Source organism: Mus musculus, chromosome 9, assembly GCF_000001635.26.
Source record: "Mus musculus strain C57BL/6J chromosome 9, GRCm38.p6 C57BL/6J".
In the NCBI taxonomy this organism is placed as follows: Eukaryota; Metazoa; Chordata; class Mammalia; order Rodentia; family Muridae; genus Mus; species Mus musculus.
In genome coordinates this window covers 97034222-97048160 of record NC_000075.6, presented here as the reverse complement: position 1 = coordinate 97048160, position 13939 = coordinate 97034222, and the positions used below count along the sequence as shown (strand labels likewise).

The window sequence follows — 13939 nt, the reverse complement described above, 5'->3', positions numbered from 1 at the left end:
TGGGCATGGGCGGGCGGGCGGGCAGAAGGGCAGGCAGGCCCAGAGCAAGATATGACCCCCAAGGCGGTGCCTCCAAAGCTGTTTCCTCCAGCTATGCTCCACCTCCTCAAAGTTCCAGCACCTTCCTTAACAGCTCTACAAGTGAGGGCCAAGCTTTCAACATAGGAGTCTGTAGGAGTGTTGTTAAGTTTCCCCCAAACTAAACATTCTCTCCCAGAGGTTCAGCCAGATAACAAAACTTACAAGCCCCAGAAGCTAACGGAAGTTACAAGCTTCACAAGTTGCACGTGTTACAATTGCTGCAGAGGGAAGCTGGGTTCAGCTGTTCAGGGAGCACGAGGGATGCATCCTCTGACCGTCATCGGCCATGCTGGATGGATCTTTCCGCGATGCAGCTACCATTGACGTCACATCCTGTAAACAGCCCCTCGCTGTTGTCATGTATGGAAGCCAAGAAGCTCACGGGGTCACTATGCAAGATTGGACTGTTGCATGTTTCTGTTGTGGGTGCCTTATCGGGTTGATAGCCCTCCGTTCTTTCAGGAAAAAAAAAAAATCACACACATTTCCTGTACAGAACTAACAGTGAGATAAAAGGTTTTCTGTTATCATCCTGATAATGCTTATAAGTCTCGCTAATTAACATCTATTCGTTTGTTAATGAGAGTGAATTTTTCTTGATTAGTTTGGCCAGAATTTAAACAATCTTATTTTTCTTAAAAAAAAAAAAAAAAAAAAAAAAAAGCTTGCAGCCGGGCGTGGTGGCGCACGCCTTTAATCCCAGCACTCGGGAGGCAGAGGCAGGCGGATTTCTGAGTTCGAGGCCAGCCTACAAAGTGAGCTCCAGGACGGCCAGGGCTACACAGAGAAACCCTGTCTCGAAAACAAAAAACAAAAAACAAAAAACAAAAAACAAACAAAAAAAAAAGCTTGCATTTAATTAATTTACATTTTTTGTTGTTTCCATGTCCACTAATTTGTAGTATTCTATTTCTTATTTTTATTTTTGGCTTGCAGTTGAGTTGCCCTGGTATTTTAACCACTGAGTTATCTCTCCACCCACTATGTTACTTTTCTTATCATTTCATTTTAATTTTTTAAGAGACTGTCTCTTTAATTTGTTATTAAGAGCTTTGTTGCATAATTTCCAAATAGTACATGCCTCAGGCATCCTTCACTTCGTGATTTCTAGTTTAATTCTCTCTCTCTCTCTCTCTCTCTCTCTCTCTCTCTCTCTCTCTCTCACTCTTGCTCTCGATTTGGCTTTGTCTCTTGTAGCTTCTTTTAAATAAGATTGGATTAGTCTCGTGACTCAGTGTATGGCCTACTTTCACTTTCCAAGTCCATTTAGGAAGAGTGTATATTCTGCTCTTCAAAGGTAGAATTAAATGTCAATAGGTTGACCTGTGTGATTTTGATGTATTTAAATTTACTGTATTCTGTGTATATACTGTATTGTGTATTCTGTCTCCGTGAACATATTCCGTAGACTTGTAAAGGCATGCATTGGACCAGTGACATTGCTGTGTGGGTAAAGACAGCTGCTGCTAAGCCCATGACCTAAATCCAATCCCCAGAGGGCACACGTGCACGTGTGCATCACAATAAATAAATAAATGTAAAAAAATTAAAAAGAAAAAAAAACATTATTCTGCAGGCTGTGCTATAGCTATCGCCAGATCAACATTGCTAATAGTGTGGACGAGATCTTGCTGGTTTTTTTTTTTTTCCTCAGAAGTTAAATTCCAGACTTGATGACATCATTTTTGTCCCAATCATTTTATAAGCTTCCTGGTTCTGACCCAGATCACCAATTCTCCTGGTTCTGCTCCCCCAGGACCATACATCATCAGGAACTCTTTCATAACATGCATTTTGATTAAAAAAAAAAAAAAAAGAGGTGGTGCTGAAATCTTGGGGTGTGTCCTTAAAAATGTTGATACTTTCTCTTCATTTTGCTCTATAATTTTTAAATTTATGGCATGAAGCACAGGCATATCGACTCCTGAAATGCCTAACTTGTTACTTCTCCCTCTATAATCATTGTCACCCTTTTTTATCTCCGCACTGTCTTTCATGTAGACACGCTGGTTTTGTGATACTTGTTTTTTGCCTGTTGTATTTTTAAAGTTTGTTTTTATTTTTATTTATGTCTCTATGAAGGGCTTGCTCTTGAAAGCTAGGGAAGGATGTCAGACCTCCTGGATCTAGTGTCATGAGACAGCTGACATGGGTGCTGGGAACCAAACTTGGGCCCTGTGCAAGAACAGCCATCACTCCTAACTGCCGAGCCATCTTCTCCAGCCCCCTCCACTACTGCATCCTCCTTTGTCTCATGATTCTTGGTTAAATTATTGTGAGAATAATTCATAGATTTAATTCAAAGAGTGCTCATTGGCATCTCCTCCATGGTCTCTGTTTCTCCCCACAGAGACAACTGCTATTAAGGGTTTTCCGTGTATAATTCTAGAACAATTTCACAAACACTAGCACATAGAAAAAAAGTGTATAGCTGCTTTTTTAAATAAAACAAAACTGTCCTGTGCAGGAAAAGGGATTGGGATTCCACATACGGTGTTTAGTTTTGTTTCTCGAATTTGATATATGTGCTGACTTCTACATCACCATGGTTAGAGACACACCACGTTTTCTATGTGACACATAGCACTCCAATACAGGGATTGCCACGATCACCTTATCCCATTGATAACTAAGGGGTTATCAATGTATCATTTATGTTTTGTTGTTGCAATCCACAGTGGGATGAACTCTCTTATAAAGACTTGTTTGAGCACATGTGTGAGTACACATGTAGAATAAATTCATTTCAGTGGAGTTTGCTGGTGAGAAATGCCAACATTCACAACTTTGATGGGCATTGTCCAGTTATCCTCCAAGACATGCTAATGCATGTGTGGCCTTTTCACCAGTGACTCTTCAGGGGCAGTTTGTTATCAGGAGTCTGTGAGCATGCTCAGTCACTGAATAGTATTAGCTTTCCACTCAAACCCAGCATTTGAGATCAATAAATGTTTAATTAAGTGTCCCTACACTTTAATGTTATTAGTCATAGAAAAATTATTATATTAGGAAACAACTTGTAGATTATTTTTTGTTCATTGTGTAAGAATTCACAAGTATATATAACTGCTCAGCAGTAGTCCATCATAAGTCAAGTAGACTATTATAAATTAAATAGCTTATAATAAATTAAATAGTCTATCATGAGAATTACTGATAGCCATTTCTAAGAGCAAAACTGGAAAAACTCCTTCAATATTTCAATATCAGCAAAAATTATACTTAATGCGAATGAATATATATTTTATATCATATAGGAACTCATTTCCAAAAGTAAGGAAGCCTGGGTCTCAGAAGGGCCTTAGGATAGCCTTGGGATACCAACCATGTAGGAAATGGTTGGAGTCCTTGAAGCATCATCGTGGTATGTAGCTTCAAAAGTTTTAACCTATGCCCATTTTGTAGACTGTTGTGGGAAATATTTTTTAAAAAAAAATGAACCCACCAACTCTCTGTGGGTCCAGACCATGCTTCCTCAAGGATCACAAGGCTCCCACTGGGCCATTTCCCCATGCGCCCCTGGTTAGCTATCTCAATACTTAATTACCCAATAGAATCAAGACTCTTTTATTTTTTTTAAGATTTATTTATTATTATATATGAGTACACTGTAGCTGTCTTCAGACACATCAGAAGAGGATGTCAGATCTCATTATGGATGGTTATGAGTCACCATGTGGCTGCTGGGATTTGAACTCAGGACCTTTGGGAAAGCAGTCAGTGCTCTTAACCGCTGAGCCATCTCTTCAGCCCTGAATCAAGACTCTTAATGCTTAATTAGCCAATCAGATTTATTTATCAATAATAACACAATTTACAAGATACCAATACAATTATTTCAGAGCCAAATGATAATGATAAAGCTTTAACACAATTGTTCCAACCTTTTGATAACACCACATCAACCTCCATTCTGGCTCTCCCTCCTCCTGAGACCTCTTTCTCTGTCTCCTTAACTCCTCACTCCACCTCCTTTCTCCTGTCCAATCACAAGCCTCCCACTGCCCTAATGTGATGGACAGGGAAAATCCTGCAACAGTAGGCAAATGTTTTGCTTACACTTCTGTGTTGCTGACCGTGTTTCTCTATTGTGTGTGGAATTTGTTACTAGATGTTGATCATTTTATTGACTGATGAGATCTTTTGATGTGATAAAGAGAACAGCCCTCCAGCACGTGAAGTTACAAGTCCAGTTTCTTTGTTTTCAGCCTTACAGAATTTCCCACACTTGCTGAGTTTAAATTAAAATTTTCTTCGTGGCATCCTAGAAGAAGTCAAGAACAAAACAGAAGTTGTGGATGGTTCCAGCAAGGATGTGATGTAGTCTGATGTAAGCTTTAAATGTGGAGCCCACATCTAAGGAAGCAAGACGTGATTGTGGAGAGCATCACCGTGCCTGGTTCCCTTGGCCATACTTATCTGGATCTACAATGGAGATGATAACAAAATGTCGCTTCCCTAAAACATGCACGTATTAACTGCTGCTCTCCAGTAAGAAAGGGCTGGCCTCTGTGTGTGTGTTTGTGGAGCTATAAATTCTATTAGCGATTTATTTTATTACTTCTAAATTATACATATGTGGAGTGGAGGTTATGTGCACATGAGTGCAGTGGCTGCAGAGGTCAGAGACGTTGGATCCCCTGGAACAGATGTTACAGGCATTTGTGAGCTACCTGACATGGGTCCTGGGTACCAAACTTGGTTCCTCTGTAAGAGCAGTACACTCCCTTAATCATTGAGCCATATCTCCATCCCCTACATATGAGTTCTTAACGAGCCCAGTTGACTTCAAGCCATCATTTCATATATTTCAGTGCTCTGTGTCTTCAGGGGTCCCCTTTGGCATATGCCATGCATGTTTCTAATATTTCGTGACATCGTTGATACTCAGTGCTTATCTTGCATCTCCCTTGTCTCCATCCTCTCGTCAGCCGCTTCTGAAGTTCCTGGTTCCTCAGAGTAGAGAATGGCTTTAAGAAACCAGGGATTTTGCACTTGTGTGTGCTCATTACCACCAGGGCATCAATTGTTTGCAGCCCTTTTGCCAGACAAATCCAGAAATGCTGCTATCCACACTTCTACACCACACTGTTGGGTTCGGCTGTCTTGTCCATTCACAGTTAGGTCTCTTTTGAACCTCAATGATTGCCACAATAGCCTTGTACTATTCCTTAAGTTGGTGTGGAAAGACCATGAAATGGATAGAAAAAAAAGGTTTTAATGAGTGGGTCATGGGATCTTCTAGGAACCACCCTTAAAGACTTCTTAAATTTTTGTTCAGAAAGATTCACAATGGAAACTGGAATTAGGTTCGCTGATCAGTAGAAATGAATATATGAATACAAAGAACTTGATGCCCAGAGACAGCAAATCTGACAGCACTGGAAATCTCTGTAGTAAGCTATTCCTTATAGACTTTGCTTTGACCAACGAGTACATAGACAACAAGACTAGGCCATGTGTATGGTACAGAGAACACGAATATCTCATGGTCACTGCTGGATATGCCAGCATCAGTGCACAGCCTGGTCCTGAGCAGAGTGGCTGAGATGACATAAAATCACTAGCCTGTGCTTTATTAAAACCAGCCTGCCTTGCTAAAGAGCACGGTCAGGATGCAATGAGACAAACGGAGGAAAGAGTAGTAGAAAGATTCCCGATCCCGTTGAAGTTTTGCATAAAGGATTTCCCACAGAGGTCTCCATGTTTCAAACTGTTATTTAGGATGGGCTGTGGTTCAAGGCAGCCTGGTTCTACGTATGTGATGCCGTTATTCCACAGGCTTTACAAGATCCTGAGCCACTAAGGTGATCACACATTTGGTTAGACCGCGTAAAAGTAGTCTAAAAAAGTACTGGGCTGGCGAGATGGCTCAGTGGGTAATAGCACTGACTGTTCTTCCAAAGGTCCTGAGTTCAAATCCCAGCAACCACATGGTGGCTCACAAACACCCGTAATGAGATCTGACACCCTCTTCTGGTGTGTCTGAAGTCAGTTACAGTGTACCTATGTATATTAATAAATAAATCTTTAAAAAATTCAATTAAAAAAAAAAGAAAAAAAGAAAGGACTGCAGGCAGCCTCTTCCCCCGCCCCCCACAGGGTCAGCAGGTGCAGATGCCCGCAGGCAAGCAAAGTAACAAAACCAAAAGGACAGAGTGTTTCCGAGCATGAATAGAGGAACCAAAGAAGCAGCGCAGAGGGTCAGAGTGGCGTTTGTGGCCATCCAGATCTAGAGAGTTTAGTTCACATGTACACGTGCCTGTGGGTGCCGACAGCATTTAGGTGATGTGTGGAGTTTCTTTTTAGTCTCAACTGCTCCGGGCAGCTCAGAGTCATAGCTGCTAATTGTGAATACTAAGAGGGTGAAATACATCAGGTTTGTTTTACTGTAGTGTTTTCAAGTAGAAAAGTTCTCTCTCTCTCTCTCTCTCTCTCTCTCTCTCTCTCTCTCTCTCTCTCTCTCTCCCAGACACACACACACACACAGACACACACACAGACACACACACACACACACACACAGACACACACACACACACGTAAAGAAACTGCACACAGCATGGTTCTACATTTAAAAATGGTTCATACTGACTTGAGTTCTCATTTCAGAAGAGTGGAATGATCAGTCATCAGCCAAAGTGTTTGGTTGTGAGCACGATGTGCCTTCTTACCGTTTCTTTTCCTTCCTGGAGTTTGCAATTTGTTCGTGTAAAACATTCTTTAAATATTTGAGCTCTTGTCTGTAAGCCAGCAAGGTATGGAGGCTGCCAGAGGTCCCAGTATTCAAGTATATGACAGGCTCTGCTACTTCCCTGCAAGCAGACATCCAAGATAGAGGCCTAAGAAAAGCAGAGTGGGAATTGGATAGCCTGAGGATTCTGTGTTAACACTCTAGAATGTTCCTGGTATTTTTAAAAAGAGCATATTTGAAGCTGGGTATTGTAGAATACCTCTGTAATGCCATCATTGGGGAGGCTGGGGTAAAAGGCTCACTTCAAGTTTGAGGCTAGCCTGGGTTACATAGTGAGTTCCATGGCTGACTATGGCTATACACTAAGACCCTGTATAAAAAATATATGGGTATTTGGCCCAGAAGGTTATTTAATATCTTATAATTTAACATGTATGTATTATGGATGGGTGAATGGATGGATGGATGGATGGATGGATGATGGATGTTACTTACATAGATGCTATCACTATAAACATGTATGAGGATCCTATTAAAAATAAACATGCCAAGCTTTCTGAATAGCCAAATTCTATTAGTATATGGGCAGGACACTCTCTCTACTTGGGACTTGAGAGAACTGAGAAGGCATTAAGTCAGGCTGGGAATTCATCCATTCATGAAGGATCTTTATGTTGAGTCAGGAAGTTTGTATTTTATTCAATGGGAAGCCAATTAAGGAGGTTTTTTGCTTGTTTGGTTTTTGATCATGGCCATGATTAGGAACATTTTGACAGCACACAGCAGACAAGTCTCCTGTTAACGGCTGAGGCAGAAAAGCTGTGGAATTGCTTCTTGTGTTAGAACTCCCAATAACAGAAATATCAACTGCAGCAGCAGCAGCAGCAGCAGCAGCAGCAGCAGCAGCAGCAGCAGCAGCAGCAGCAGCAGCAGCAGCAGGGCTCTGCTTCAGCCTTGCTGGGTGGTTCAGCGTTTCAGTGGAAGGGTCAGCCATGCTGGTCTCAGCACAATCAAACACACTGCAACTCCCAAAGCAGGGGCCTCCCCCTAGCCACCAGGAACCCCACCCTCCAGCTCCAGCTGCATGCTTCTGCAGGATGCTCCAGTATTTGCAGTCTCCCTCACTTTCCTTTGTCCTTATAATGCCTGTCACCCTCTCATTATTTCCTCTTACATTGTGGTGAGTGTCTAACTCTGCCTCCCACTGTCTAAACTCTATAAGGATGAAAGCCATTGATGTCCCCTGGCATTGTCCTTAGTGCCAGGAGAAGTTCTGAGCGTGTGTGGAGGCAGCACAGCCATGGTTGACTTTGGCCAACGCGATGAGGGTGCTAAATTAGCATCTCCACGTCTCCCGGGCTTGTCTTCACAGCTGAGAAAGGTCTGTGACTTCAATCATACTGCGGCAAGGAAAAGTCTCACTCTGGAAGGAAACGGAATGAATACGGGGAGGTTTCCTCTCCCCAGTCTATCATGAGAGAAAAATCTTCCTTGGGAGGCCCCAGGAGAAACATTCTTCAACTGCATTGACCAATTTCACTAGTCACTTGTCTGCTCCTACATCCATCACTGGTGAAGGGAGATGTGGTCAGGGATGGCTGACACCATCTCCTGAGATTTAGGACATCACTACTGAACATTGTTCTGCTAATATAAGAGATGAGGGAGGCTTTTCGATGGCTAGCCAGGAGTACTTGCCACGCTACATGAGACAGTTTTGGAGAACACTTGAGGAAGGAGGGGCAAAACAGGGAGAAGAGCCTTCCAAGGTGTAGGGACAATATATGGCCCAGGAGAGCCAACTTCAGAAAGGAAACTAGCAGGCTCGAGAGGTGGCTCAGTGGTTAAGAGCACCAGCCACTCTTCCAGAGGTCCTGAGTTCAATTCCCAGCAACCACATGGTAGCTCACAACCATCTGTCATGGGGTCTGGTGCCCTCTTCTGGTGTGTCTGATAATAACTACAGTGTATTCATATACATAAAATAAATAAATCTTTTTAAAAAAATTTTTTAAAAAGGCCGGGTGTGGTGGCGCATGTCTTTAATCCCAGCACTCGGGAGGCAGAGGCAGGCAGATTTCTGAGTTTGAGGCCAGGCTGGTCTACAAAGTGAGTTCCAGGTCAGCCAGGGCTATACAGAGAAACCCTATCTCGAAAAACCAAAAATAAATAAATAAATAAAATAAAATAAAAATTAAAAAGAAAAAGAAATGAAACTAGCTAAGTCCTTTCTGAATCTTGTAAACTCACAGGTTCCAGCTTCATAGATAACGTGTTTATTTATTTATTTTATGTATATGAGTACACTGTAGCTGTTTTCAGACACACCAGAAGAGGGCATCGGATCCCATTATAGATGGTTGTGAGCCACCATGTGGTTGATGGGAATTGAACTCAGGAACTTTGGAAGAGCAGTCAGTGCTCTTAACAGCTGAGCTATCTCTCCGCCCAGATAATGTGTTTCAAATGTGTATCTTTGAGTTCTTGGAAGTACTAGATGTGTGGGCATAGATGGATTTTTCACTTCTCAGAGTCTCATATAAGCCATTGTGACTCCAGGAAAGACCATACAAATCTGTCTATGCTGTTGCTCAAACAATGAGTTCGAATTTATCATTAACGAGTGGTTTTGACCAATACAGCATGTGTTCTTTAACTGATACACATTCGAAGATCCCTTTAAGAGATGGCATTGTAACTACGTTTTGTTGTTGTTGTTGTTTTACCTTAGACCACCTTGTTTTGGGTTTTCTGCAAGAAAGAATGATAATGTGAAGGGCATAATTCAATGAAATAGACAAAATGTTTGAATGCCTTACCAGTAATAGTGAGCAAAAAGAGGTCACAGAGAGCAATAGATCAGGTAGCGTGATGTGGGTGACTCCTGGTATTCGGGTGGAACACATTCCCTGTTATTAATTCCTTGTGTTCTCAACACAGGCCTTCCTCACTGATGGCATGACCTAACTTCTCATCAAGGCAACGCTATCCAAGGTCTATCAGCTGTGGTCAAGCCTTTTAGAGTCAGCTATATCAGAACTGAAATCCAAATTCAGTTCCTTATTCTTCATGATGCACTTAAATGTAAGTAAAACACTCTGCCTCCCAAAGATAAAGCAAGCCTTCAAGGGCATGGTGGATGGTGAAAGCCAAGCCCACAGGCACCATGACTATGACTCCCTTCTCCCCGTGTGACTTGATGGATTTCCCAACCAAACCCTGTCTGTCCATGGTTTCTTCACCCCACGGTGACCTCAGTTTAATACCACATCAGCCAGCTGAGGATGACATCAGCAGAGAACAGGAGCCAAAAAGAACTATACTTTTTTTTTTTTTCCCAATTTCATGCTCAGCATACTTTTTAGGACTTAAGGAACATTGAACCACCTGCTTCTCTCGTCGTAAAGAAAAATTAATAAGTGTGTTTTAGATACCCACCCAGTTCGCAGTCTCCTTATTGGGTTCTGTTGAGTGATATTTTTAAAAAAGGATAAAAATCTTTGGTTCTTGCTTTCCAAGAACTAAAAATGCCCTCGATCACAATGCCAAACCGACAGAACTGTGTTAAATTCCAGCTCTGCCATTTACTCTCCTGCGGCCTTAAACAACCACTTAGCGTCTCTCTCCAAGCCTAGGCAGAAATAGGGCCGTTGGTACCCCTGCCATCATGAGTTTTAAATTGCTACTCATGTTAGAGACCTGGCACAGAGCAAGCACTTTGGAAAATCTGAGTCTCTTCATCATCAAGCCACACGGCAGTTAAATAATATAACAGGAGACCTATTACAAGACAGCCTATAATTCGCTGCCAAATGAAATGCCATCCAAAACAAGGTTCTTAGAATTTAGTGTAGGGCAGAGCCATTCACGATGGAGGAGGTGGAGGGATTACGGGTTGACAAAGGATGTGCCTGGCACTCTCCTGGGATGGGCTGATTTTCTCAGGTGCAGCACAAGAACGTTAGCCCCAAGCCCTTTCCCTATGCCCATGATAAGGAGTAAAGCCTCAGGCACTCAGGATGAAAATGTCACAGTGAATACTGAATAACATAGCGCTGTCTTCTCGCCATGCTCAGACCACAGACACTGTCCTCCTCAAGCAGTGTTTCTATCAGGGTGGCCTTTTTAGCCCAACGCACAAGGGTATGTTGGCCCCGATACTCATAACGAAGAGCCGCTATCTCCAAGAATGTGGAGGAGAGCTTACTTGTAGAGGCATCTGTCAACGGTGATCATTAGCTGTGGTAGATGATACTACTCGCCCAAGTCTCATCTCTGTTGTATGTACATCCCTTTTCTGCCAAGACTGTCTCTGGGTGGAGTACAGCAGATTCTCACAGATTTGCCTGACTACATGTAACCTACTCTGGGCAGTGACATATGAAAAGATGCAACAAATGCTACACCGGGGCAAAAACATTAAGTGAGTGTTCACGGCTTATTTGGCTTCACGCCCTGTCTCGTACCATGGGAACAGTGTGTCTTGGACAATGCTTCTATCAGCTTGAATCCTAGAATGAGAAATCTTGGCACTCCGGGCAAATGATGTCGAGGTTTGCAGAGTTCAGCAGGCCACTTGGCTGGCAGATGCAGCAACTAGAACTGTTTGTTATGTAAGCCCTGTGTGGAAAGCCTTTTGGGGTACCGCTTGGCAGGAGTCTGACATTGGCCAAGGACAAGGAAATGGACTTCAGGCAGGAATCTGACATTGGAAGTAAGCTCAGGCAGGAATCTGACATTAGGGCATAATAAGGAAGTAAGTTTTGGCAAGAATCTAACTTTAGGCTCTAATAGAGAAATAAGGTAAGGCAGGAATTTTAGTCCTAGGGTGGAACAGAAGAACTAAGCTTCAGGCAAGATTTTGGGCTTGGACGAGGAAGTGGGCTCAAGTATTTTGGTCATTATGACAAGCCCTTTTAAACAACTATCATGGGAGTAATTGCTTGCTGCTTTGTTAGTTCCTTATTGTACTGCTTGCCCAAAATACTTACATGTAATTAAAACGGTATAAAAAGTGGATTGGAGGGTGGGTAAGGGAGCAGGGCATGGGGAGGGTATAGGGAACTTTTGGGATAGCATTTGAAATGTAAATAACGAAAATATCTAATAAAAAAAGAAAAAAAAGTGGATTGAAAAATAAAAATTTGCCTTCAGTCTCGGAATTGACTGGGGTCACACTACAATGTTGTCTAATTGTCTTTTTTTTTTTTTTTTAATCCTCACTCCTGCGCTGGAGAACCTGTTGACTGACTGAACTAGCTTGGTCAGCCCTGAGATGTGGAGGTTGTCTGTTACCACAGCAAATGTTGTCTAATAAATACATCGCCAACATCCAGCAAATGTTTGCCCGGTGTTGGGACTGTCCCAAGCTTTCCACGGATGTTCTGTAATTTGCTCTCTTCTCATTAGTCTCGGGGTCTGTGTTTTAGCTAGTCTTCTCCATGGTAATCAATGGAAAGTTACTCAGGCTATGTGGTGCAAAAGGAAGTCCAAAACAAAGGCTTCTGCCTCCAACCAAAATGGAATAGTGGAATCTGGATGTGTCCCCCGCTATGGGGAAAAAAAAATGGGAAAGCCAGTAAAATACATGAAGCCGTGGTCCTTGAGCTATTAGACAATTCGCTGTGAGACGGATCTCTGAGATGCAAGACAACCATGGTGACTCCTACGCTGACACAAGCTGTCGTGCAGAGAGCATCTTCCACTCATGGGGGAAGCCAGATGAAGCTCAGCTATGTCCTTGACTTGAGAAGACAGAACAGAGAGCAAGGAGGCCAAAGTGGTTCTATTTGCAAAGGAGAATGCCGGGAAGGAAAAAGCCATTCAGAGGCTTGTGGGGATTTACACGGGACTTTCGGGAGGATTCAGCCGAGGATAGACCAGCAGTACCAAAGGCCTGGAGAGTAGCGACCAAAAACCTCAGAAGATCATTCTGGAATTCAAATAGGACTAAATACAGAAAAATTCTTACCATTGAGATGGGTCTCAAGTGAAATGAATTATCAAGAAATCTTTTCAGCTGGGCGTGGTGGCGCACACCTTTAATCCAGCACTCAGGAGGCAGAGGCAGGTGGATTTCTGAGTTTGAGGCCAACCTGGTCTACAAAGTGAGTTCCAGGACAGCCAAGGCTATACATAGAAACCCTGTCTCAAAAAAAAAAAAAAAAAAGAAAAAAGAAAGAAAGAAAGAAAGAAAGAAAGAAAGAAAGAAAGAAATCTTTTCAGTGGAAAAAAGATTACTAAGTATGCAAAGAAGTGAGTATACACAGCCCCAAATGGAGAGAAAATAAAATCACTTGAGCTGATTCCCAAATGACATGGAGAGGAGAATTAGCAGACAATGAAACAAAACAAAACCTACCGTGACTATATACCAGACTTTCAAGAAACTAGAGGGGAAACTGAATACATGGTAAGGAAAGACATAATGGATGTAATGATGACCTAAGCTGTTTTGAACCAAGACCTTGAAATGGAAAATACAGTAGGCAGGATTAATGACAGATTGGACTTGCAGAAGGAAGACATGAACTTGAAGACACAAACAGAAACAACAGAAAATGAAATACACACAGAAAAGGATGAAAAGGGACAGATTAACAGCTGTGGGCAACTTTGGGCAGCCTGTGAGGATAAACAGAGTTCTTTGACGTTAATAGAGTAGGCAGAGAATTTCAGAAAACAACAACAACAACAACAACACAAACACACACACACACACACACACACAAAACAAAAACAGAAAACAATGTCCTCCACAAAAATTCCCATGAAGCCAGGCATGGTGGCACACACTTTTAATCCCGGCAGAGAGATAGATGGCAGAGGGGCAGAGAGAGAGGGAGGCAGAGGCAGAGGCAGAGGCAGAGGCAGAGGCAGAGGCAGAGGCAGAGGAGGCAGAGGCAGAGGAGGCAGAGGCAGAGGAGGCAGAGGCAGAGGAGGCAGAGGCAGAGGAGGCAGAGGAGGCAGAGGCAGAGGAGGCAGGGGCAGGGGCAGGGGCAGGGGCAGGGGCAGGGGCAGGGGCAGGGGCAGGGGCAGGAGGCAGATCTTTGTGAGTTAGAGGCCAGCCTGGTCTACGTATCGAGTTCTAGAATAGCCAGAGCTACAGTAGAACCCTGTCTAAAAAAAGAGGAAGAAGAAAAAGAGGAGGAGGAGGAAGAGGAG

At 42.8% G+C, this 13939-nt stretch overlaps 1 pseudogene; it reads left to right on the top strand.

Moving 5' to 3' along the window:
- Positions 5292 to 5920, top strand: Gm18291 (predicted gene, 18291; annotated as a pseudogene).